The sequence below is a fragment of the Clarias gariepinus genome, chromosome 9, assembly GCF_024256425.1.
Source record: "Clarias gariepinus isolate MV-2021 ecotype Netherlands chromosome 9, CGAR_prim_01v2, whole genome shotgun sequence".
Taxonomy (NCBI): domain Eukaryota; kingdom Metazoa; phylum Chordata; class Actinopteri; order Siluriformes; family Clariidae; genus Clarias; species Clarias gariepinus.
Window position 1 is genome coordinate 31,810,535 of NC_071108.1, and position 27,347 is coordinate 31,837,881.

The 27,347-nt window shown below is 36.5% G+C and overlaps 1 protein-coding gene across 5 annotated transcripts in view; it reads right to left on the bottom strand.

The window, feature by feature from the left end:
• The window catches only part of gpat2 (glycerol-3-phosphate acyltransferase 2, mitochondrial), a 217,079-nt gene that overhangs the window by 128,356 nt on the left and 61,376 nt on the right, over window positions 1–27,347 (bottom strand). For 4 of the 5 annotated variants that reach the window (XM_053503533.1, XM_053503534.1, XM_053503536.1 and 1 more), the window contains one exon: window positions 10,625–10,718. The exons of the other annotated variant lie outside the window; for it this stretch is intronic. The gene's annotated coding sequence lies outside the window, so the exon portion shown is untranslated. The remainder of the gene's footprint in view (window positions 1–10,624; window positions 10,719–27,347) is intronic. 5 annotated transcript variants of the gene reach the window in all.

A 27,347-nucleotide genomic window follows, 5' to 3' on the forward strand; every position in this document is an offset into this window, starting at 1 on the left:
CAGCTTCCCTTTTATTTTCTTCCTTTAAGCTAATAAAACTATAGCAGAGAACCTTGAACTAAAAAGGAAAAGCTCTCGTTCCTGAGAACACACATGGACGGCCTGCTACAGTTGAGGCACTGGAGTACCTCTTCCATAAATGCTCCATAAACTTTCTTTTTCCTTGCTTTTAAAAACTAGCTTATGAGCCAAAGGTTTAGAATCGAATCCAGCTCTCATGGCAATTTATTCAAAAGTGCAAGACAAAGGTCCCCAATGGCATGCGGGTACACAGACCGCAATAATATGAGCAACACGCTCATAATATAGCGCCGGGACAAGCATCCAATGAAAGCACGCCAGGTCACGGAGCACACAAGTCATATCTAATAATCACAGGAAGAGGAACGGCGGTGCATGAGAAATCCCTGTGGCATTTATTTTTTCCTGGAGAATGGCAGAATGATGATATTCTTCTAGCAATTTCTCTTAAACGATTGGGTATACCAGGCTACACACACACAAAAAAACATGATCTATTCGACCAGCTGGTTTGAGCTGAATTGAACATAATGAGCAGATGTGCTGAACTTAAAGCTACAAGACAACAAGACTTCGCAAAATATGTGTTCGAGCACAGCGGGGGGACAAAGTGGTCTGAAATACCACTCTGTGTTCAGACTTACACACAAGCGTGTGCTGTTATTGGTGAAATAATTACAGACAAGTAATGTGATCAAATAGAGCTACAGCTACGGTGTTGAAGTTGATCGTTTTCATTACTTACACTGCATTTAAATCACCTCCCAAATCGTAACTTATAATTGTGTCATTTTAACCTAGAAAGTGGGAGGAAAAAAAGCCTTCAATGTACATTTCTTGATGGCAAACTGCCTCACAACTTATGGCTGTACTGTAGGAACTGCTTATGAGCAGGAATTCCACATTTTAAATGTTTTCTTGGTCTTTTTTTCTAATGAGAAGTTGGAAATACCAGGTTGAGAGTTTTAAGTTAAATATACCATTGTGTTTAGATTTAATCAACCATCTGTGAAACATGTTAATCCGGTTATCATTTACATAGTGTAGTATCGTAGCTACGGAAAAAAAAAAGTCCAATTCTTAATCCATAGTGTTTAATATGATGTTGGCTCCGCCCCCTTTGCAGCTATAACAGGTCCAACTCCTCTGTGAAGGCTTTCCACAACGTTTATGAGTGTGTTTATGGGAATTTTCGGCCATTCTTCCAGAAATCTTTGCATTTATGAGGTCAGTCACTGATGTTGGATGAGAAGGCCTAGCTCCTCCCAGTCTTCGCTTTAATTCATCCCAAAAGTGTTCTATGGGCTTGAGGTCAGGACTCTGTGCAGGTCAGTCGAGTTCTTCTACACCAAACTCGCTCATCCATGTCTTTATAGACCTTGCTTCGTGCACTGGTGCGCAGTCATGTTGGAACAGAAAGAGGCCGTCCCCAAACTGTTTCCACGAAGTTGGAAGCATGGAATTGTGTAAGCCGCATGAAGTTTGGAGGTCTGTAGCTATCGACTCTGCAGGAAGTCTGCAATCTCTGTGTATTCGCTCTGTGATTTTACATGGCCTACCACTTTGTGCCCAAGTTGCTGTCATTCCCAATCGCTTCCACTTTGTTATACTACCAGTAACAAATGAAAAAAAGTGAAAAATTTAGTTCGGAGGAAATTTCACAAGTGGACTTATTACACAGGTGGCGTCCTATCAGGGTACCATGCTGGAATTCACTGAGCTCCTGAGAGCGACTCATTCTTTCACAAATGTTTGGAGAAGCAGCCTGAATGCCTAGGTGCTTGATTATATACAACTGTAACCATGGAAATGTTCGGAATACATCTGAATTTAATGATTTGGATGGGTGAGTGAATACTTTTGGCAATAAAGTGTGGAATGAGTCGAGGTCTTCAAGTTTCTCTGTGTCTATGAGGTCATCAAAATCATCTCATCTGGTCTCTCGGCACGGAGGTCTGCCACAAGTATTTGGCAACAAGCATTTCCTGGCATATCATGTAAATAATTATAATTTATATATATATATATATATATATAAAATATGTATGTAGTTAATACACTGTGGTTGAACAGAAGCAGGCGGTTAGTTTGCCTGTGCTGTATGTTGTTAAGGAAATTCACTCCAAATAGCTTGCATATATTACAGAAAAACACGTCATAATGAGCAACACCACCACAAAAAAACAACAAACAATTTGTATCATAACCTCACAGTGCCAATATTACAGTGTTACTTTTAAAGTCTCTCTCTCTCTCTTTTACACACACACACACACACGTGTTGTTGCCTGGCTGAAACTGATGCAAACGAGGGCTGGTTTTGCCAGGACCATCTGTTACACCCTCATTAGCCTGGCTCCAAAATGGCCGTCATGCGAATATTATTTCAACTCTGTTTGCTCTTATTCACGCACACTCGTTCATCAAAGTGACGCAAATTCATGGGTTTAATAAGAGAAAAGGAAAACAAGTAGTTAATCGAGCACGTACTGCATAACATCTGCTATTATTTTACCAGAAGTTGGAATTAATTTACGTTTAAAGACACGATAATCTCATGACAAATGTTTTAGCGCCTCGTTTCATGATGAGCCGAAATGTGTTTGTATGTTTTTAATAATTCTATTGACTATTGCTCTATACAGAGTGATAAAGTGAAGCATAAAACACTAGAACATTTGAATTTGGCGAATTGTCTCCTTTTGCAGGAGTCCGCAGCAACCTTTGTTTTGAAAATCCGGGTAAAGAATCTGTGTGAACAATATGAACGGTGTCTACTGCAAGGTGCCGCAGACACACTTTGAACACATTATGCATACCGTGGTAAATTAACATGCCAACAGTGTGTGTGTGTTGCCCTATGCACCGATCGGTGCTGGTGGCCTTAAGGATTAAGTAAGGATACCACTACTGTATGATATCATTAAACATTATAGCCATCAATCATAGTCTTTGACTTAATTTGACAGCACTAATCGTTAATGCCTTAAATTAATTAAATCAAACGGATTTCTTACAGGTTTTAAAGTATTTAAAACTAACAAAAGTATCCAATAAAAATTTAAATGCTGTATAAATTTTGTTGTTGAATGTTGTTTAAATGTCATGTCTGGTACAAAGTCATAATCTTTTCTTCGTATGCACAACACTCCAGTCCAGTAGGTGGCGAATCAGCGATACTCTAAAAAAATGAGAGTACAGGTAGTCCCCGACTTATGAACAAGTTCTGTTTCGGGAGCACATTCGTAAGTCCGATTTGTTCTTAAGTCTGCGTCTAAGGAAATGAATCTCACATGTTAAATCTAACAGCGTTGTCTCTGAGCGTTTAACTCGCCTAGGGAATCCCGAACACCATTTTGTCTCAAAGGTTTTACAGATACAGATACTGTCTAGCATTGTGCTCCTGGACTGATTCATTAAAACCGGTAAGACCCACTCATTTCTCCCGCACCAACATAAACACACATACAATATACCGAACTTGAACGTTTTATACATTCTTACACCCCTTTATATTCATAACTCAAATGTTGGTAAGTTGAGGACTACCTGTACTTGCAAAGAAACAGTTTTTGTTCCCTGAAAAAGCTGTATATAAGGCACTCTTCAATTTTTAGTATTTAATGTTTTAAAACATGAACTGATTCTGAATTCAGTCACCTGAATCAACCAACAGAAAAAAAAAACCCAATAAAATCAAACAGCTCCACTGGAGAATCCTTTAATAAAGAGGTCATCGTGTTAATGAGTATTTTGATTTTTGGGCAGAGTTTAAATACCGGGTCATGCTACAGCCATCAGTCGCCGGGGGTCTGGAGAGCAGATGGCATGGAATGGAATACCAGCACCATCACATCAATTACAGCGACACTTGCATCTGTGAGCTCATGCCAGCAGAAGGGGAGAATAGCGCTTTCCTCAGAGCATTACGCCGTCCCCAACATTACGCGAGCAGCAGAAAGATGTAGTCAGCTGGTGTTACGTCTGTCTGATAAAGCACGTGCAAGCCTTTACTCTCCATAATGGAGAGAAACAGATGAAAACTGGCTACAACTGAATTAGAGTCCAGATTTAAAGAACTTCCCCTCAAGGCAATGACATCACGTTTACAAGACTTTAAACCTTTGAATACAAAAATCTGATCAGTTCTTCATGGAGTTCAAGTAGATGATTGTAGCAAAAAAATCTCTCCAGGCGTTCCTGAGATATATTACATTCACAAGAACAGGGTAGACTTGAGGTCACAGCGACCTTGACCTTGATTTGCAAAACGTATTAAGTTCATCCTTGAATGCATTTGTGCTCATTCTGAAGAAATTCCGTCAAGGAAGTGACAACATATGGCAGTCAAAAGAATGGGATTGACATGAGGTCACTGTGACCTTCACCTCTGACCAACAAAATGCAATCAGAGAGGAGATTTGTGCCAAATTTTGAATAAACTATCTCATGGCCTTCGTGCGATATGGCTTCACAAGCACTGGAATAACGAACGTGAGGTCACGGTGACCTTTTGACCAGCTAGCTGTATTCAGTTCACCCTTGAATCAAAGTGCCAAATTTGAAGAAATGCCCCTTGAACTGCTCCTGAGGTATCTTGTTCGCCATGAGATAAACATGATGTCACCATGGCGTTGACCTTGGAGATCTTTTGGATATTTGCGACACTTTTAAAAAAAATTCCCTTAAACGCATCGTTGTGATATCGTGTTCACATAAATCAGACAGGTGGAAGGTGACGGTGACCTTGAACTCTGAGTTCTTCCTTGAATGGAAGTGAACATTTGTGTCAGTTTTTAAAAAATTCCATCCAGGCATTCCTGAGTTGTTGCGTACACACGATTGGGATGTATGATCAGACGGGAAGACAGATAACCAGACATGATATCAGACATAATAAACACTTTAAAATACACAACAAACGATTCACCACCTTCTGACCAATCATCAGAATTGGGAGTTTAGCAGCACCGTGGTGTAAACAGTACGTAAGGTGATGTATGGTACTGCAATATGAATATTGAGGCTGTAAACATACATCTCGTTCTGAAACTATTTTAATACCATGAACTAGAACCTGTTTAATTTTCTTTGGGCAGAAGTTTGTTATTGACCGGCATGAAGCAAAAAGAATAAAAAAAAAAACACAACTCCAAGTTTGGGGATGAGCCAGATAACAGCTTTATCTCATCTAGCGAGGCGTAACGGAGGTGAATGTGACAGCTCAGAAAGTTCTGAGTCAAAAAGGAGCTCCTGTTAGTGGAATAAAAAAAAAGCTCCATTACCTATTTAATCATGTGAATCTCTTTTAGTGTTCCCTCGAGCCGCGGCGTTTCTAAACCTCATGAATCACAGAAACAAAAATCGATCGTGAAGCCTTTAGATAAATATGAAGGTGTAGATTCCTGATTGTGTTATCGTTAAACTTTCAGCAGGAGGAGAAGACAAATGAAATCTCTATTACTGCTAGGACACAATAACCACACAAAATATTTGACTTTTTTTCTTTTCTTTCTAATCTGCAAAGCATCCAGGGTTTTAATTAAAATTTCATTTTATATTAATAAAGACAATCAAGGAGATAAATCATTCCTGCACATCTAAAAAGTAATTAAAATGTACAACTTGGTGGGTAAAGTGGCAATCAGCTTGGTCAGTTGGACATTTAGAGTATGGCACGCGCAATAATTGCAAATCCTACGGATTAATAATAGCGATGAACGTCTCGGGAAATAAGGTTGAGTGAAACAGACGTAGGTTAAATAAAACAAAGACTCGATTAAAAGAGATATTTTTTTAAATCCTATACACTATCTAAAGTGGTATCTCACCTTATTAATAATGATCTGAATTATCTTTTAACCTGGAACAATTCTGTAATAATAATAAAAAATAAACAAATTTAATTATCACTACATCCTGCAAAACATCTATAAAGACCCCATTACTTAATAATATATATTTTTCCCCACAATATAAATACTGTTCCACTGGAATAATTGCAGTTCTGCCATTATCTTTTTTAGGCTTCTTTACACTATGGCGATAATTCACAGCATCTTTTCAAGAGGACATCATAAAGAAGCGTTGTGTTGTGCACCGTGTATCATTTTTGACTCATTGACTCATCTCGAACCCCCCTGCTGCTTCAAAAAATCATTGCTCGCTTGCAAAGCAACCGCTGCCGCGGACATCACGACGAAGCCGGATTGGAAATTAGAAAGAGCATGAAAAGTGCTATGACGTTGGGGAGCCATTATATTTCATAACGCCGGTGAGGACTGTTGAAAAAAAAAAAAAGTCCGAAGCTAATCAGAAAAACAGCAAGAATACGCCTACGAACGCTCACCTTCTGGCGCATACGCACACGTCATGTTCCCTTTGTGGGATCACTTACCGAATGATGGAACAAAAGTGGAATGGTCAAGAGTGAAGACAGGAAATGGGCCTACAGTATTCAGCGCCTGAAATAAATCCCCCAAAGGATTCTGAAACACGGAGACAGTAACGCTCTATTCTCTGGGAAGCGGTCAAAGCTTTTAACTTGCCTATCTGTAAGCCAGAAACGCTTCCTTAGCCATAGAGGGAAAAAAAAGGTCAGAGTCGAGTCTTGACTATTGAAATGTCATTTAAAAGCTGCAGACTTTAATCCTGGGTGGACTGGACCATGAAACCAAACTTTTGTCACAAGTAACAACTCAATGATTCTGGACTGAAGGGAAAAAAAAAGCCCATGGTGGAAAGTACACTGGACAAGTGGAAAATTGGAAAATATGAAGGTGAGACAATCGAAATACAGTGTTTTACACACACACAGAGGGAATATTTGGGCCCGATCAAGTATATTTGCTGACCATTTTTAAAAATATGTCATCCTTGTCTGATTTATCACTAGCAGACAGGACACCGCTCGGGCGGTGTACTCTTAGCTAATGATTAATCGATCGCGGATGGTAAAAAGAATAAGAAAGGCTTACTGATAAATGCGCATAGCGCATAAGACACCAGTTTCGCACAGTAAACAGCTTTTCTTTATAAAACCCAGGAAGATGAACACAAGCAGCACCGTGCGCCAACCCAGCACTGGTCAATGATTATTATAAAAAAAAAAAATTCTTTTAAAAAGCTGATGTCATGAATAACCATGCAGAACTCACAAAATGTGCTTATTATTATTATTACTATCATTTGGTCAAAGAAACAACTATTCAAAAAAACAATGAAAACGAGTGACCTTATAAATCTGTGCTATTTCTTTAAAAAAAAAAAAATCGTATAGTTTGTTAAAATAAAATAAAATTTTACTGCATCATATTGCGTAGTTGTACTGAAAAACGATATGTCTAAGAATAACTTAATATTGCATAAACCTTATATTTATGAAACCATATTTTTGCAAAACAAAAAACAGCAAAAAAAGCTAAAATGCTCTGTATTCAAAGGCTACATGACGAGGGCCCTGACCCTGTACACAAAAGAGTCTTTAGTTCTCAATTTACTATTTTTTTTTTTTATCTGGTCTGACTCTTTACATTTTGGTAGATGGAGGAGAGGGTTAGTACTGAAGGTTGGATTCCTGGAGTGTGTAGTGTGTGTGTATAACTGTGTATAGCTGTGTTTTTTTTTTTTCTTTTTTCGGCGGGGGGGGGGGGGGGGGGGGGTAAATAAATGTCAAGTTTGTCAGATGCAAACAGTGTTTATTTTTGTGCATCTGTAGTTTTGATAAATTCTCCGCAGGCTAAAAAAAAATAAAAAATTCTGATATGCATATGCCTCCAAAGTCAGAGTGCCAGCAACCACTGTATTGGACATTTTTCAGATATAACCGATTCCGTGCCAAAAGAAATGGATTCACTCATCATCCAAAGATCATGACTCTAAATCCCACTCTCTACACCCATCTGAAGCAGGGAACTCTCAGGGGGAAGGGTGTATTCTTACATCAATCATAGCAACAGCAGCCAATCGTAGTCATCTGTGCTCTATTCTTCTGCCCTAAAAGCGTGTGTGTGTGGGGTAAGGCAAGAAGTTTGTGTTTTAAAGGAAGCATGTGATTGCCTTCACCCACCCTGCTGAAGTTTTTGTTTTAGTTTTGTACAAAAGGCAGTAACCAGGAGAAAGTTCTACAACCTGGTACAGTTTTGGAGTAAATGTCAAAGCTATTTAAAATAATGTCTTATTATAGTCATGTAAATATATAACCTTCATTAATGTTAAGTGAATGCTGTCAGTTATAGATCTTAGAAAACTTGTTTTGTAAACAGGTCATTGATTTATTATTTTTGTTTTTTATTGACAGTGCAGTGAACCAGATACTAATATTTACAATTATATACAATATTTTCAGCATGCATGTAAATGCTTAAAATGTCTAAAGTCTGGTATATTGTACGTGTGCGTGTGCGTGTGAGCAGGAAAAATAAGTCAGCCTTACAGGTTTTAATGTATCAGTCCGGGAGCACAATGATAAAAAAATGTCTGTCCTGTAAAGCTGTCGAAATGTTTAATAATCATCAATCCTCAACAGAAGAAAGTTCTCAGTCCCAGACAGTGGAAAACAGCTAACAGAATGCCATTTGGGATTCCCCTCACGATTTAAAGATGCAGAGACAACACTGTTACATTTGACATGTGAGATTCATTTTCTTAGGCGTGGTTATGGTTTTTGGTCACATGATGGCAGTGTGGGGACAGGGGAAAGAGATTTAGTCAAGTGGATTGGTATGCTTTACGTTGTATATTCGTGTTAAAGGCGTATAAGACTCACTTTGTCGGACTTAAAAACAAATCCGTCTTAAAAACATGCTCCCGGAACGGAACTCGTTTGTAAATCAGGGACTACATGTCCCTCTAACATTGAAAAACATATCAATCGAAAACTATACAAAAAAAAAAAAAAAAACATTTTTATTGTTTGACAAAGCAAGTACAATCTTGTTATTGTTTCATTTTTCTTGTCAGCGATGTTCAAAGTCCAGTACGTCTTGGTTGAGGTATTCGCCTTGCTCTTTTGAATGCGCTCCCATGTTCTACTTGAAATCAAGATAAGCATCAAGGAAATGGTTTTTGAGAGACTTCCTAAAGTTCTATAAAGCTATTTTTTCCTTCCTAATGAGCTTAATGTAGAATTTCTTTCCCTCCAGGATCTCCTTCCAACAAAGACACTGTCTTTGACTTTTGCCTTGGACTGCTCAGGAAGGAAGTGGTGAAGGTCATGAAGGCTGCAGACTCTCTCTATAGAGCTGAATCATTGTTTTCATGTGACCCAGTGTGATGTGCTGTGGCGGCATCAGCAACATGACTGCCTCCGGATTATTGTGTCATTATTTCTCCCCGCAGCAAACTCGGTCTGCTGTGGCTGGTCTTGCCCTTGGTAGTGTGTCTTGATGTCCCTGCTGTTTCCCAAAAAAAAAATACAGCAGGGGAAACTTGGTAAAACCTTTTTCGAGACCCATTAAGATTTGCACCGTCTTAAAGGCTTAGATGAACTCACAGCTGTATCCATCATACTTCGGGGCATCCAACAGTGTAGACACTATTTTTATTGTCATTGAGGTCAGAAATTTTAAAATCTATCTGGTGATTTTGACTTTATGTGAATAAAAAGATGGCTTATGAAAATAGGGACATTTGAAGTTCTTGATAATGGCCATGTTCTATACTTTTGCATGATAAGCAACAAGGAAATATCACTGATTAACAAAAGAAAATAAAACATAGTGTAATTCATTATTCAGGACAGTTTGTAACGTCGTTTTGTACAACACATTTTGGCCCACTGACAGGTTCCTAAAGTCCTCAGAGAGCAGTTTTGGGAGAATCACTGTTCTGGTAGTCTTGGATCATGTAATGTCAGGACTACTGCTATGTAGGTTACAGGTTCAAACCTCAGTACTGCCAAGCTGCCACTATCAAAGCCCTTGAGCACGGGCCTCAACCCTCAGCTGCTCAGATGTATAATGAGATAAATGTACAGTGAGCCGGTCTAGATTTATGCCAAATGCCATAAAGGTAAAAGGTTAAAAGGCTCAAAATTAACAAGACGTGAAAGAAAGGAAATACATTCAATCATATTTTTGTTACTGTAATGTTTTAGCTAGACAATGTTACTTTATAATAGTGTACTTTATAAGAAGGTTTAACTTCAACTGTTTAAATACTGTAGATGTAGGGGGCAGCAGAAGAGCTAGGTTACAGCTCAGTTCACACACATTAAAATAAACTTATTCATGTTCATGGCCCAAAAAAACAAAAAACAAATTCACATTTAGTTATAATTTTTTTTAAATGAGCTGCTCTGAAAAGTAAAACAATTTTTTTTTTTTTTAGTAAAACTGGAATTTACCAGCTTCTAAATTCCAAAGCAGCATTGTACATGGTGTACCATAATCCACATTCACTGCATGCACTGTGTTTTACCTCACCCGAGAACTCGTGTGCTCCTCTTGTGGTTTGCTTCATCTCTGACTGGCTTGACTGAAGAGATTTGGCAACATCCCAGCTTGTAAAAACTCATCAGGACCAGTACAACCCCTCCACACGCACACAAAAACATTGACTTTTTTTTTACTGAAACATACCAGCTGTAAAAGAAGCGAAGTACCTCAGCTTTTGTGAACTTCTCTTTGACTCTGGTTTCCTGCTGAACTTGAGGTGAAGTATCTTTGTTTTTTGACAACTCGTTCAACTCAACTGACCTGATGGAGAGGGGGAAAAAGGGTTAAATGTAAAGCCCCGCCTCCTAAGAACAGCGATAAATTCACTTAGCGCAAGACAAATAAATGTGTGCACTCCTTTTCTCTTTCTCTCTTGCTTAATCAAAACATTGATTAACAGGATATTGTCTATGATGTCTGCATGAGCAATACAGTCCCTGACTTACAAACATTGAAGTTGCAAATTTCCGCAAATGCGACCCGAACATTCATAGATGTGAAGTGCGGAAGTAGCGCCCCATGTATCATTGTCCTCCCCGACATTTTTTCGGAGCCGTCTTTAAACAAGGTCAGTTGACCCCACTGCGTCATCGGGATTCAATTCACAATTTGAAGGCGTAGTCTCGTGAGAGGATAACGCAAAAACAAAACACCAAACTTGTGTGTTTTTTAAAGCTTTACACTGTATATTGATGACAAAGGTGTACAAGGATTTGTACACCTTACAACAAATACAGACTTACAAACAAATCCGACTTATGAACATGCTCCCGAAACGGAACTTGTTCATAAGGCGGGGACTTACTGTATTAGAAATTAAACAAGCAAAGTCTTTGCCGCTCACGGTCATTACCCTGCACGTTAACAATGCTCACACAAACGTTACGTTCTTTAATTGCAAAATCATCCATTTAATTTTAAAAAAATAAAATAGATTGCAGAGAATTAATTTTTTTTGCATGTTTGATGAACGATGCTCTTGTAACACGTTCATGCACGACCTTGGCGAAAGAGAAATCTATTTTAAATAGCTCGTGTGTACATAAATAAACTCCCTAATATCATTTATTCATCATTCACTCACTGCTACTTGAATCAGGAACCTTGAAGTAAGCTGAGAAATGATGAACAGCAAAAGTTCTTTAAAAAGAAATAAGAAAAGATGTACTCTGAGCTACATGGCCATTTACGATCTAACAAACCAAGCCACGATTTAACAAACCCAGCCATTTACTTAATAAAATGTCTTTATATTTATTAGAACGTTATCGTTTTTTGTTCCTTACAAGTTTGAACTGCATCCAAATCTGAATAACTCGAAAAAAAGGGAAAAAAAAGATGTAGCTTATATATAATGTCACCTTGGACCTTCCATATTTTTCCAGTAGAAAAGCTACATATAAAACATCCATAGCTCCAATCATCCAAAACGTACTGTACACATTTAAATAAGGAGCCTAATATCAGAACATTTGTATTAGGTTCATAAAAAGAGCTGTGCTAAAGGTGTCTGTGGAATTTATTTATACGCGTTATACGCTTTACGGACCCTCTGGCTGCAAAAAAAAAAAATAATTTTAGAAATAATATCCCCTTCCTTAAAACACACCCTGAAGCTTCAAATGTTCTCGAAACTGGAATAAGCACTACTGCTGAAAACAATATAAAATAGATTACAAAGAATACTCGGCTGCTAAAAGACGGACCTTTGGAAAATTTGGATTTAAATTGGGTTTACGTGATCGTGTAAATGTGGCGTTTGCTGCTAAACAAGATCAAAAACTTTTGCACAGCGTAAGCAGTACAGTCACTGTGGAAAAAAAGTGGAACCTTAATATCTGTAGAAATGAAACAAAAAAATAAGTAGTAAGAGTCGGCCATTGTGATGCTATTTAACCCTTAAAGAAATTAATAAATTAAAAACATTATTATTTAAAGTAAATTTGCATTTAAACAAATATTATAACACTAAAAGGACAGTGTTTCAGTGTGGAATTAAAATCTGTTTAGTGGTTAACTAAAATCTGTGCTACAGGTAGGGGAACATTAAAAACCTGCTAACAATTTGGTTATAATGTGGAATTATTTAATAATATTTAATTATTTATCTAGATAGTTAGATAGTAAATATGGTATCGCCACACTGAATCCAAAATTGATTTTATTTTTTTTAATATACAGTATTTCTTTATTTTTATAATAAAGATCAACCGGTCGATCGCCCAGTGACCAAAATTTTATCAGCCTCAGATGTAAACGATTCTGTACCGAACTTAAAAGTTTAAGAGTGGCGCAACTGAAATTATATGCAGTTACATCATCACAAGTTGCATTATTAAAAGCCTGCTATCTGCTTTTTTCCTCAAACTCTAAGTGAATTAGTTTCTGACCCACTCATTAGACACACACAACAAAATGTCTCAAAACACTGCGTTTGCTAATTAATCAAAACTTGCGTGTTAGAAATCGCACATGCCCGCGCGCTCACTGTTGAGTTTTCAGACGTTAGCGGAAAGGTTAAACATCTCCGTTTCTTTATAATCCTAAAAGCCTATAAGGGGTGAATTATTTGCTGAATTTTCTTTTGAAATAATAATTATGGCGGAGAACAAGAGATACACGATGCTCAGTTAAATGTTAAACTCTTGTGTTTGAAGCAAGTGTGTATTGTTTAAATACTGCCCTTGGTTTTTTAACTAAGAAAACAAATGTTATAAGGAACAGGCTGCATTTAAGTACACATTAAAAAAAATTTAGGAGGTTTAAAATTGGTAACAAAATCGGGTGAAAATGTAATAAAATATAGAATCGCAATTTTAATTAAATCGGCACCCAAGAATTGTGATAATATTGTATCTGGTAAAAATAAAGCAATAAAGCAGAAAAGATTTTCTCTTTTTCTTTCCATAAACTTAAGGAAATTCAAATGCTGTCGTCAACATAGGAACACATGACATTTTCCCCAAATACTGTTGAGGTAACAGGGCTGAGTGAATCTAAAACCTGTTTTTTTTCTCTTTTTTTTTCATAATGTATAATGGATGACTCATGGAATATATTATGTTTCAAAAATGAAATGTCAAGGAACGTGCATATTACTGTGACGACGAGCTCTGTTAGGAATTGCAATGAGAATATTTTAACGTCAATTGTAGTATATTGAATTCAAACTTATATATCTGAAATATTCACAGGAGGTTGTTGTGAAAAAGAAATAAAAAATCTACATCACGTGTTTAAAATGTCTCTGATATTCACGTTATGTGTAAACTAATATCGGTGCAACACAAATGGCACGCCAATCACGCAATCCCTGTCAATCATACAGCTGTAAATAGCAAAGTTCCATCCATATCGTCCTTTTTCTGTCTTAAAAAAAAAAAAGTTGTTCTGGTATAACAGGATTTATTTTTTTAAATCCACCTTTATTTCAATTCGCATTCATTTACTGCACACACCACATGAATCCATGTTCCTGAATAATTTTCCACCCGTTAATCAGAGATGCCTCAATTTGCAGTCCTCTCCAGGCCTGCTGAGGCATAAAATTATTGATCTATTAATTTAATAACAGCCCAGACGGTGCACTGCAGGTGAGTTGAGATTAATTTATTACCGCTTTAATTTACTGTATGGCTAGATTCATGCTCCGTGGCTCAAACGGTTCTAACGATTATAACGTCTGATGGTCTTGTATTAAAAAAAAAACTACTACTACTACTAATAATAATTTCAAATAAAGCAGCTCTGCTCACATCCCATGGAGATGTTTATTAACAAAAGATTTCACACTCTGCACAGAGCTGAGTAAAGGTCACAGGAGGACATACCATCCTGCAAAATTATGTATTTACTGCCATTAAAGCATGTTTATTCCTCATGCATGTCAACAGAGTTCATACGACTGTAAACTCTCATTCCTTAAATGCTCTTTAAAACTAATGCATTCTGTAGAACGACTTGAGCAAAAAATGAAAGACAAAGTGATACAGAACAGGATGGCTCTATTTTTTATTTTAAAGCTGGACTTTTGTCTAAACCTTTCCTAAAAGAAAAGAAAAAAGAGGTTAAGACTACAAAAAAATTATATTTTATAGTCAATTATTCGTGTAAATTACTTAATGAATAGTTTGATTAATCAGTCGCTTATAAAATGCAAAGCTGTCACACTGTCACAGGGACCATCATTCAAAATGTATAACCACATAAAATTTACAATTTATGACTGATTTATAATGAAATTGACCACTATAACTCAAGGAGGTTTTTAGCAAAATAGTGGATTAACATTTTTTTAGAACATTATTATTTCTCTCACTAAAGATGAAGGAAAAATAGATTCAGTCATGAATGGCGATTCTTTTGTGACTCCTAAATCTATTTTTACATTTGTAATAGAGATGAACCTGACGATCTGCCGTGTGATTCGTTGGAGAACTACTTGATGTTATTATCAGTTTTATAAACATCGACCTTATAATATACAGCATATGATTTTATAAACGAATATAGACGATTCTGTACTGAGCGCAGAAGCTTCCAAGTTGCGCCACAGAAATGCATTCTTATGGCGATACATTATCAAAAACTGTGCATGTAAAATACCTCAGATCTGCCTTTTTCTTTAAGCAGATTCGTCTCAGACCCACATGTTACACACGCTTAAACAAAAGTCTACAAACACGGCGAGCGCTAATCAGTCGAAGCTCGCGTGTGTTAGAATCCGGCGGCCACTTGACCTGAAATATTCACTATCAAGTTGTGTTTTGAGACTTTTGAGATTTTGAGGTGGTAAAACATCACTGTTTCTTTGTAATCCTATAGGTGGCGCACTCTGAACTACTGTATTTACACATTTTCATCCCGTGTGGTGGGAGTGAATTATTCGCTAAGCTTGTTTGGAAATGATAATTACAGTATGGCAGATAACAGTTGCACAGATAAATGTTAAACTCTTGTATTTGAAGTTAATTAATATTGTTTAAATGCTGCTCTTGGTTCTTAAGTGAGAAAACTAATGTCAGGACAAACAGGCTACATTTAATTATTAATTTAATAGCATTTTTGAAAACTTTTGGAACATCGAATTGGGGTATTCATAAAAGTGTGATACTTATAGAAGAGCAATTTTAATCAAATCAGCATTTAGGGTTCGTGGTATCATATCTGGAGGTGACTGCTGATTCTCATGCCTATCCCACACTTCTATATACAGAGTCCCACACACATTTTCACAGGTTCAAAAGTAACTGGACAACTGACAGATAAGCAGCCTTGTCGCCAGATGTAGCCTGGTGTTTAATGACGAATCAATGAGAAACGCTCTGGAATTGATTACAAGTATAGAATTTGTAATTCGCCAAAGAGGTGCAGATGAAAGCAAAGGAAGCAACCTTTTACAAAAAAGGAAGTTTTAATAAATAAATAAATAAATAAATAAATAAATAAGCAGGAATGCACTGGTGAGCAACATGAAAAGGATTAAAAGACCAGGGAAGACAAGAAAAAGAGACCATCACCAAAACTCTTTTCTTAGTAAAGTCAAGAACACCCTGGAGAAGGTGTATCTGTTGGATCAGTGCCCAGAGTGTTGGTGTGAAGACAAGAACCACTGGTACTGTAACACTTAAGAAAGGAAAGACAAGAAGTAAAAATCCTGTTCAGCTCTAAAACAAGTCTTTAGAGGGAAGAAACCAGGCTCGAAGTATGGAGAAGGAAAGGAAAGGCTTATGTTCCAAAGGAGACCTCATCATCTGTCAAACACGGGCGTGTACGGCAACCAACAGAACTACGGGTGACTTTTAAAGTGTAGAGCGCTCTACTTTCTGCTCAGATTTAATCTGCAAAATGTTTATGCAGATGAGACTTAAAGAGACACATAGGCTACATTTACACTGTCGGGTAAATGTGACCCAATTCTGATTTTTTGCTCATATGTGACAAATATCGGATATGTTCTATGTCCGTGTAAACAGGAAAAAACGCATGCATTCCGATATTTCGAGATCGGTTTCAGGCCTCCTTCATATTGGAAATAAATCAGATAGTGAGATCTTGGCTAGTGTTTAGCGCAAGAACCTTCCTTTAAGTATGCGCGATGTTTCAGATGGTATGGCAAGTGTAAACACGTGAATCGGATATGAGTCATAGTTGAAAGAACGTGTAAACAGACGGTCCAAAAAATCAGATATAGGCAACAAATCAAAATTGGGCATCGAGACCTGCAGTGTAAACGTAGCCATAGTTACAGAAGAGTGTCTCCTTAATAGGGTTCGGGACTCGGACACAGTGTCAATATTTAAGTCCAGGCTGAGATCGTGGGACAGTCAAGCCTTGTGTGGACATTTTTATTTTTTTTCCATAAATGAGCTGATCTAAAGAGTGTTTTGGTCAACTGAAATGTTTGGATGCCTTTCACACATCGTGAGATGTTCACTCAGATCAGTGGCCTTTCTGCCTCTCCCTTTTTAGTTATGCTGTTGTAGATGGTTCTGTCAGACGTCCCTGCTTGCACTCACTATACTGTACAGTACACTGACTGCACATGACAGTAAGTATACCCTAACTATCCTGACTAGCCTGATCCATCCTAATGGCCTGCTTCTTGTTGGAGCTTTCATCACTTGGAGACGAGACCGCTTGCTTTCGCTGACGGCGGTCCCAGATGGACTGGTTAGGGAAGATGTGACTACAGTTTCACTTGGAAACCATGAAGTTTTAGGACTGAAATTGCCATTAACAGTTTATATGTCAGTCATTATATTAAGGAAAATAAATTCCTGTTATACGACTTCTTATATGACTTCACCATATAGCATAAAAATACAGAGGTCTGGTTCATTTCAAAGTTTCAAGGAGTTTCCCTTTGCCAACATCTCCTCCAACTTGCTTATTAGGGACAAACTGATGAACCTGCAAATTTATAATTAAAAAAAAAAAATTATTTGTGAATAAACTGTAATCTCTGGAAAGCTGCATGGTGGCAATGTGCATTGTTTCAAACACTATAGAAGCAAAACTAAGTTGAACTGATGACTAATGATGAAACACATTTCAAAAGCAACCTGCAAGTGTTTCTTAAGGCGATGAAGACTTAGGAAAATAAAACTGATGGCAAAAAGACAAACAAACAAACAAACAAATGAAAATTATAATCAATAAAAAGAAATAATAATAAAATAATAATAATAATAAGCAGCAACTATAGGCGGCTGGCGAAAATACCTGGCCAAGCAGCTTTTGCTATTTTTTTTTTTTCAATTCAATCCTAAAATATCTTGCTTTAAGATTCATAATTATGTGTTTACATGAAAGCAAGGTTTTTAATTCAAATCTAAAAAAATATGTTTTGCACAACCCAAACTTTTTTTTTGACCTAACACCATTCCTATGATCAGGCGTGTTGGTGTTAGTCACCATGATCACCAGAGTCGCTTTGTTAGCAGGAGGAACTGGAAATATTAACAGAAGAATAAAGAAAATTTAAAAATAGTAACGTGTAAAACTCTTAGATACAGTACAAACAAGACAAGTTTGTTAAAAAATTGAATAAAAAAAAATTTACCAAAAAAATACACAAGAGTAAAAAAAAAAATGAAGTTTAAGATAAGTTGGTTTTAGTTTGTTATTTCTGTAAAACATTACTTTAAAAAAAAAAAAAAAGAAAAAAAACTTGTGATGTGAAAAACGGAAATAATAATAAAAAATTTTCTGAATAATTTCAGGATATGATGCTCCTGTTTAAGTACACGACATCACCCTGAGGAAATTAAGATGCTTTTTAGACTCAAGTAGAATTTACTTTACTAATTTTTTTTACTTTTATTTTCGTTCGACGTTTCATTACTGGAACACTGGACAACGGCATTTGTTGTCAACAGCACGAAAAAAAATCGTGCTTGATTAGAAACTTTGTTTTAAATAAAAATAATTAGCATTTATACAGTCTAACTAGCTTAACTTTTTTTCTTACACAGTTTCCAGGCAACTTCTGTCCTATGCCGTCTTGTGTGTAAGTAGGCACGTGTTAGTCCCCTCTTGTTCCACATTTTGTGGATAATGGACTGACTCTTTGCAATGAGCAATTCGGAGAGGAAAAAAAATTGGTTCAAATAACTAAAAAGTAACGAAATGGAGAAGAAGAAAAACTCCTTTCCATCCATCTTACATTATCTAGGCAGGTGGTAAAAGGGGCTGTGTGGGTAGTAAATGAAGATTCTTCCATTTGGAAATTCAAACTGAAAGGAAAAAAAAAATACAAATTGCACCTCTTTTAAATAAAAACTTTAAGAGGAAAAATGGGCTTGATTGCGCGTTGCGCGGATAATGAAACCCTTCATGACTAATAACTTATCGAAGTCGCCTTTCAGCAGATTTAGAAATATTCATTAGAATACGCAAGTGCTAGCCAGCTCAAAGTTTATAATGAACCAAAAGTTTTAGCAAATGTACTTTATATAATTAAAATAAATAAAGTGACTGATTTCCTCAGAGGACAAGATTGCTAATAATGATCTAAGAACAAATTAAAACCAAAGTAAAACGCTGTTTTTCAGAAGCCAGTGGTTTCAGACTTGAACTCAAAAGTGAAACAGGATCCGAGCCTATACTGGGAGCACTGGCATTATCAGGTTTTTTTTTTTTGTTTTAATGGGTGGGAGGGGAGGCGGGGTAAAAGGGAAAAACAAATTTTTACTCATCTGTAAGTTTGCTAAGGGTTTAGCAAACTCACAGATAAGTAAAAATGTGAAAACAAGGCAGGAGTTGGGAAAATATTTTACACATTATTATTTATCTAGCACCGAGCATTTGACCTTCACTACACACATCTTAAGTGAATTACATTTTATATACAGCACAGCAAATATCAACACCACTCGCTCTGTGGTCGAGGCAAAGTGTGATTCAGTTCTTGCTTTTTCTGAGGTTCTTTTCATTCAACATTCAACGGATGAAACAGTCTAATAAACATTGACATTGTATAAAAGAAACACACGCTAGGACTAGCAGGGTCAGGAATGGAAAAGTGAGTAGTGATGGAGTACCAAGCAAGAATGCTGGCAAAGCCTTATCCACATGCTGTGCTAGTCAGATACATAACCAACAGCATGGAATATTTCATGAAATATGGATCTCTGACCAGATCTCTGACTGTTTGAGTGATTAATCAGGCATCAAGGCTCTGCTCACACCGCACTTCAATTGACATCAGATTATAAAATAATAAATCAGGGGCAACTTACTGTATCTGGGGCTAAAATCGGGCCGAATATGTACAGCGTCTGCCAGCCTTACATCACTGCGTTATAATAAAATCCAAAGATCTCTGACTTCGCCATGTTTGTTAAACTCTCAAAATCTCAGACTTCATGTTGTTAATAACTTCACCACATCGATCGACTCCAAGATTCTCTAATGAACTCCCAGAATCTCTTACATTGCCATGTTGACGCAACCCAGAATTTCTTTTATCACCATGTTAATGAACTCCTAGAATCTCTGACTTTCACTATGCTGAAATTTTCTAATCTAATCATATTAAAGAAAAATGTTCCCCCATACAATGAAATTCTTCCTTTGCACTCCCCTAATGAATGCCACTAAAAAGTAAAAAGAAACATGACCTAGAATAAACAAAAAGATATGCAGGTATAAAAAGAATAGGTACTGTATAAAAAAAAGGATATATACTGTAGCAAACATATAATTAAAAGCAGAATATAAAAATATGAAAATATACTGTATGAAATGAGAATTTATTATAACACAATCACAGCACAATGTTGCACAGTTACACATTATTATATCACTATATATACATATACTGCAGCTCTGGAATAAAATAAGAGAGCACTGCAATTTACCTCAGAAAACTTCTGGAATGTCATCAAGAGGAAGATCGATGTTCACAAACCAATAAGCTGTTTGTTTGTTTTTTTGCAAAAAGAGTAGTATAAAGTAATGTAAAAAACTGGTGGAAAGTCAAAACACATAAAAGCTGTAATTGCAAAACAGGTTTATTATTTCACCAAATACTGATGTCTTAATGGTAAAGTATTAACACAATTTGTTTACATAATATTTGCATGTTGTTTTATTTCAGTTATTAAAGCTCTGCAAATACTGCATGATCCTGGCTTATTTTAATGTGTTGTGATGATGTCATGTCCTTTAAATATACACTCTAAATAACAATAGTTATAATTTGAATTTTAAGAAATATTTTTAGCAGTTCACAAAAAAATTAACAAAATGGTTTATCTCACCAATACATGCACCTGTAAGAAAAAAAACATATATATATATATATATATATATATATATATATATATATATATATATATATATATATATATATGACCCTTGAGCAAGGCCCTTAAGCCTCACCTGCTCAAATGAATAATGAGATAAAAAGGTGTCTGCCAAATCCCTAAATGTATATTTTACTTCTGGTTAGATGCAAACTGCATTTTATTGCCTCTATACAGATGTTACTCATGCGGTATTCTAGTTTTACCGCCACGCCTCACGGTGGCAGCATTTGGGTTTGTGCGTTTGCTGGCTTCTACCACTGAGTGGCGCTATATAACTACAGACTGACGCCTCGGGCATTAGTTCATTCTTTCAAAGATTAATGAGCCGTGCTCCGTTAGAGCTGCACGTAGTAGCGGAAAAATCAAGTAAAACATTGTAGTTAAACGAATCCATAATCACAGTATTAAAATTACAGTGGAAATGTAGAATTTAAATTAAATTAAATCTTATTAGGATCGAATTTAAGCAAAGTAAATGTTAACACAGTGAGCCTTTATATTTTATCATGTGTAACACTCGCGTAGCCAGAAAACTCAGCTGTGTGTATCAGAAAAACGTGGGTGAGTCACAGGTGTTGTCAGATTAATGGGCAAAAACTATATAATAGAGCTATATAAGCTACATAGCCTTTATAAGACTTTACTTTTATTTAAGTGCACGCACAATGAAGAGAAAACGTTATGATGTTGTAAAATAATAAAAGCAAATTTAAGCGCGTCAGAAAATAAACCGAAACTCTATGTATACTCGCCTCACAGACGTGAAAAATATATACTTACAGAAAGCAAAATGTCTGCTTTTATATAAACTAATGGAGAAAAAATCAGCTTATGTAATTCGTATAAAACATGGATTAGTACAGCGGATCCACTCACAGCTGAAACGAAAAGACATCAACTTATCAATGAATTATTAAAATGGCCAGTCAGTTTCCTTGCTGTTTTCCCCGACGCATTCATAATCATTAGTCTAGTTCTGCCGGTGCGGTGTTTCTTAACCCCACCCCCGTTAAAATGGCGTATTCAGAAAAAGGCTCGCCCGCGAGAGGTTGTGCGCGCGCGGTTCACTACACAGCAAAAACATATTTGGATATTATGACTGAGATAAAGCGGCTCACATCGGCGTTAAATGATTATTCGAAACTTAAGCGCCTTGTGTAGATTCATGCCACGAGTCATTTTATTACAAAGATTATTACATGGTGCTCGGACCACTGACTCCAAAATTGACATTTTTACCGTTAAAAATAAAAAGGTTTTTTCAAGCCCTTGAGCTGCTGTTTGTGCTGTTTTCTTTAATAATAACAATAGACAGATAGAAACAGAGTCTGTCTAAACAAAATTAATTGCAGCCGTTTTGCAAAATGTCCCTTTTTGCCACCTGGCGGTAATTTCACAAATTATTTTGAATTAGGACTAATTTATTTTGGCTGTTGCCGTTCTGCCGCGACAGAGTGCGTGGCAGTCATAGGCATAATGCTTGAGTAACCACTGTACATATACTTTGCACAATAACAATGAAGTTGAATCTAATTAACTCCCAGAGTCTCTAAAGAACTCTCAGAAACTCTAACATTTTAATAATTATTTTCTTATCTTCCAACACCGTGCCAAAAAATTCTCAGAATCTTGAACATGACCATGTTTAAACTCCTTGATTCTCTAACTAGACAGAAACCAGAACCTGTTATAATAAAAAAAAAATCATAACCCACCAAATCAAAGGGTTTGATTTCTCAATAAAAAGCGGCTTTACTTTCGTTCTTAAGGACAAACCTGGTTACTGCCAACTACATCATAGTCTCATATGCTGGTCCCAAAATCTATACTACAGTAAATAGCTAGAAAATAAATTAAGTAGCATTCTGGTGTATCACATCGCCCGCAGTGGTGATGAGGAATAAAAGTATCCTTTTTTTTTTTTTTTTTTTTTTTTTACACATAAACGCTGCAACATCCTTTTTTTTTTGTTTTTTTTAAGACAGACGAGTCTGCATTTTTGCCACGCCACACGGTGAGGTAGTGGAAACTTAAAAGCCCTCTCAACTTGCTGTGTTCACGTCAGTGACAGCCGGATTGAGGTGCACCCTGTGTGCGTCAGTGTCTGTGTAAGTCAAACTGTCCTGCTGAGCTGTATTGAGATTCTGACAAGCATTTATCAGCCTGAAGAATATTCACAATGACCTTGGGGAAAAAAAAAAGATAATTCCTTACATTATTTTATTCTATTACCGGATTATAAAGTGAAGAATGACTTTAGAAAGCGTTCCCTATTTGTTAATTATCGGTGATGAATAATCTATGTTAATGCATGCTATATGTGTTTTGGAGATTAAACAGAAAGGTAGTATATTCATGTACATGCACCCAAGTTCTAGCAAACTTTTTTGCCAAAGTGATCATCACAAACCTCAGTTCTCTTTCTTTTTCTTTATTTCGGTATCTTTCTCTAGGTCTCTCTCGCTCTCCTTCTGCCATTTCCCATCTCAGGCATTTTTCATCATCATCATCATCATCTCTTTTTCTCTCTCTCCCTCTCACTCACACAATACAGTCATGATTAGGTAAGTGAGAATCCTAAAATAGCAGTAGATTAAGCAACACTGGACTGTGCGGTTTTGCAGATACATGTGTTAAAGCGCACATAAAACACACACTTCTTCACGAAGAAAAAACATATGACGCACAGCTCCTTAATAACAATCTACAGTTGTGTCTAGATTCTAATAAATTCATCATTTATCAAAAACCAATAAGGGACTGACCGAGCTCAGATGACGTTTATTATTATTCCAGAATGCGTTATTTAAAACTGACACTAAATCCATTTCCATGAGCTTCGGAAATCTTTATACGTAGGCGGAAAAGGTTCCTGTAAGGTGATAATTTTTACGCAGCTTTGTAATGTTTTAATGCAATTGGTCTCACATGTTATCGTTCCTATAGCAACTGCTCATCCACAGGGACGTTTAGGGTGGATGCGCCATATGATTTCAGACCACTAATGAAGTGCATGAGCGTTAGGAGCTTTTAAAAGGTTTTATGCCACAGCAAAGGCCGGTTACATGATGTTGTTTCATGTATGTATACAAACACACATCAAAGGCAATTTCAAGACGCCACAGAGACTAATCTGCATTTCTTTTGACCCACTATGCACCGGGAGAATGTGCAAACTCAACACACGCACATACACACCTACACACACACACAAACCCTGCGCCAACCACTACGCCACTGTTCCACCAAAACTGTGCACCAACATATTAAGAACTGGATGGAATTAAATTCATATGTGAAGGCAGGTTAAGCAAACACTTTTGGAAATATAGTGTATGTGACGCTAAGACCATATGTACAGTTCGGACAGGCTGCATCCATATTTGTATCCATTCCCTTGTTTTTAAAAGGGTTTAACGTTTCCTTTAGAACATTTCAAAACTTCCCTAAAGAATAAAAGCTGATAAATGTTAGCGAGGTTGTGCCAGTGCAAAGATAATGCAAAAAACATCCATATACAAATACTTTTTTTTTTTTTGCAAGACATACACTTCTTGCCAAAAGCTTTTTCACAAAAAAATAATAAATGAATAAATTTACTATATTCTGTGAAGAATTGCCAAATCAGGGTTCCTGTTTGAGGAATATAAACAGAGGTTGATGTTGTAATGAAATTTAGGCGCTGGCTTAGATTTGTGGCCGTACGTCAGAGTACATAAGATTAGATAAACGTGAGCATAAAAAAAAATGGAGCGGAGATGCGAAATGACAAGCTTTTTATCACAAATGCTGTTTTTTTGCGAATTGATGGAACCCGTCTCTCTCTCTCTCTGTCTGTCTTTCAGTTGTTCCTGACTAATCCATCCACTGATTACACATCAAAGAGCATGAACAGAGCCACAGCACAGGATTAGAAATAAATAAATAAATAAAGTGCATTAAGATCCACAGGGGCACATGAGAGTTGTTTATCATCTGGGGATGGATTTTGGGTGTCAGCAGCGGGACGACGGCGCATTGCTGTTTGATCCTGTCCCTGTTCATCATCAGGTGCTGATCGCTGGCGACGCATTCTTGATAATAAAATGTGCAACATGACAAGGATCAAGCTGTGAATTTTTTAGATGTAAAAGGCTCTGGCTCAAAAAAATTACTAAGACTTAGTCATTTTTTGAAACACAAGAAATTAATCTAACAAGACGTTTACATTTATACAATGTTTTTCTTCACGATGAGAATTTATTTAAAGTAGCAAGATGCCCTACAACTATAACGGTCCTACAATGGTGCAATAGAAGATAATTTTAAAAGTTGTTAACTTCCAGATTCTAAGCTAGCTTTCTGACAAGTTTAATTAGTGGTGCTTGTGAAGCAAAGCATCACTTGCAGGCCTATTTTTCTTGTTCTTTTTTTTTTATTATTATTCCGTACAAATTTGGTGTGTAACTCGTTCAGTTTTGTTTGTCGTAGACACATGAGGGAGGTGTCAAATCGTGCGGCTTATTCAGCCCAGATTTTCCCCACTGAAATATAATGGAACCATAGAGACATTTTGTGTTTTCCATGATGCTTATAAGCCACGCCTCCTAGCAACATCATTAGTATGCTTTGATTAGCATGTTGCTAGCACGATGCTAACATGATGCTGACAATATTGGCATGTTGCTAGCATGATACTAATATGATTAGCATGTTGCTAGGATTATGCTAACTGTATTAGCATGTTGCTAGGATTATGCTAACTGTATTAGCATGTTGCTAGGATTATGCTAACTGTATTAGCATGTTGCTAGGATTATGCTAACTGTATTAGCATGTTGCTAGGATTATGCTAACTGTATTAGCATGTTGCTAGGATTATGCTAACTGTATTAGCATGTTGCTAGGATTATGCTAATGAGGACGCAACAGACTGTTGACCCTTTTAAATCTGGTCTTAAAACTCATCTTTTTATCAGAGCTTTCGGATCGAATTAATTTGCAGCTTATGCTAACTATATTACCATGTTGCTAGCATGATGCTAACTATGTTAGCATGTTGCTAGCAAAATCAATAACATGTGGCTAGCAACATCATTAGCATGTCGCTAACATAATGCTATCATGATTAGCATGTTGCTAGCATGACTCCAATGTTTTGTCACAGCAAGCACCACACATTTTCCTCTGTAATGTTTTTCGTATTATCGAAGCTCTTTGGGGAGGATGTTCATAAAATAATTACATACAGCCTGTCATGATTTTAATTTTTTATAACAGCACAAACTATTTTATTTATTTTATACGGCTGCAATTAGCTTGTTGTACTTAGTTAATACTGCATTCGCTATCCATAAACAAGGTAGTTTGTTTTATCTTTTTTCTCTCTCTCAGAGTTTAATAAAAGAGAAGATTAAAAAACACTGCTACTAAACACTGAAAATCTGAAGGATTTTACATTATGAAAATCTTACTGGCTGTTACAATTTGCTAACACTATAGACGCCTTACATAAATGTTATAAAACTTTACCACAGCATCAAATATCTTAACAAGAATTTCCTTTTATGACCATTTTAAGGGTTTTGCCTTTTTATTCTTACACTTTTGACTATTGTAAACCCATAGTTGTGACCAAAAAAAATTTGCAGATGCAAGCTCTTTTTAAATGCCTTAGATACTGGATTTTAGGTAAAATAAGCGTTATATTTTAATGCAAGTCCAGACTGTGGCCGAAAACACACTGCATTTTAAACTGCAAATAAACTGCCTTTTCTTTGGTACAGTATGCGCTGTGGTTCTCTTTACTTTTAGTACTGTATACAAAAACTAAAATAACAAACAGAAAAAGAAAAAAAACATTTAAAAGCAAAATAAAACCGAAACAAAATAAATCAGAAAACACAACATATCCAGAAACAAAATACCAAATGAGAAAACACGACAATTCAGTCAAACCGGTAAAGATAGGTATAGGTTGCAAATTAAATTCTCAGCGCTGATTGGAAGAGACATCTGTCACTCAAAACATACAAGCAGTACTGTCAAGTGAAGTCAAACTTCTTTTAAAAGCACATTTAACACAACTTAGTTGACCAAAGTGCTATAGAATCATAAATACTGAAAGGAATCCTTAAATAATAATGCATCCAAATGTCCATGAGACTGCAGTACTTCCTGTATATTTTGAGTAACAAATGTCTCGTCCAATCAGCGATAAGAATCAACAAACCGACAAAGGTAGGTGTGGCTTGCGAATTAAATTCTTACCACAGACTGGATGAGACATCTGCCACTCAAGATTAGCGATAAGAATTTAATTCGCAAACCACACGTAAGAATGTTGATTCTTATCGCTGATTGTACGATACATCTGTAACTCAAAATACACTCACCTAAAGGATTATTAGGAACACCTGTTCAATTTCTCATTAATGCATTTATCTAATCAACAAATCACATGGCAGTTGCTTCAATGCATTTAGGGGTGTGGTCGTGGTCAAGACAATCTCCTGAATTCCAAACTGAATGTCAGAATGGGGAAAAAAAGGTGATTTAAGCAATTTTGAGCGTGGCATGGTTGTTGGTGCCAGACGGG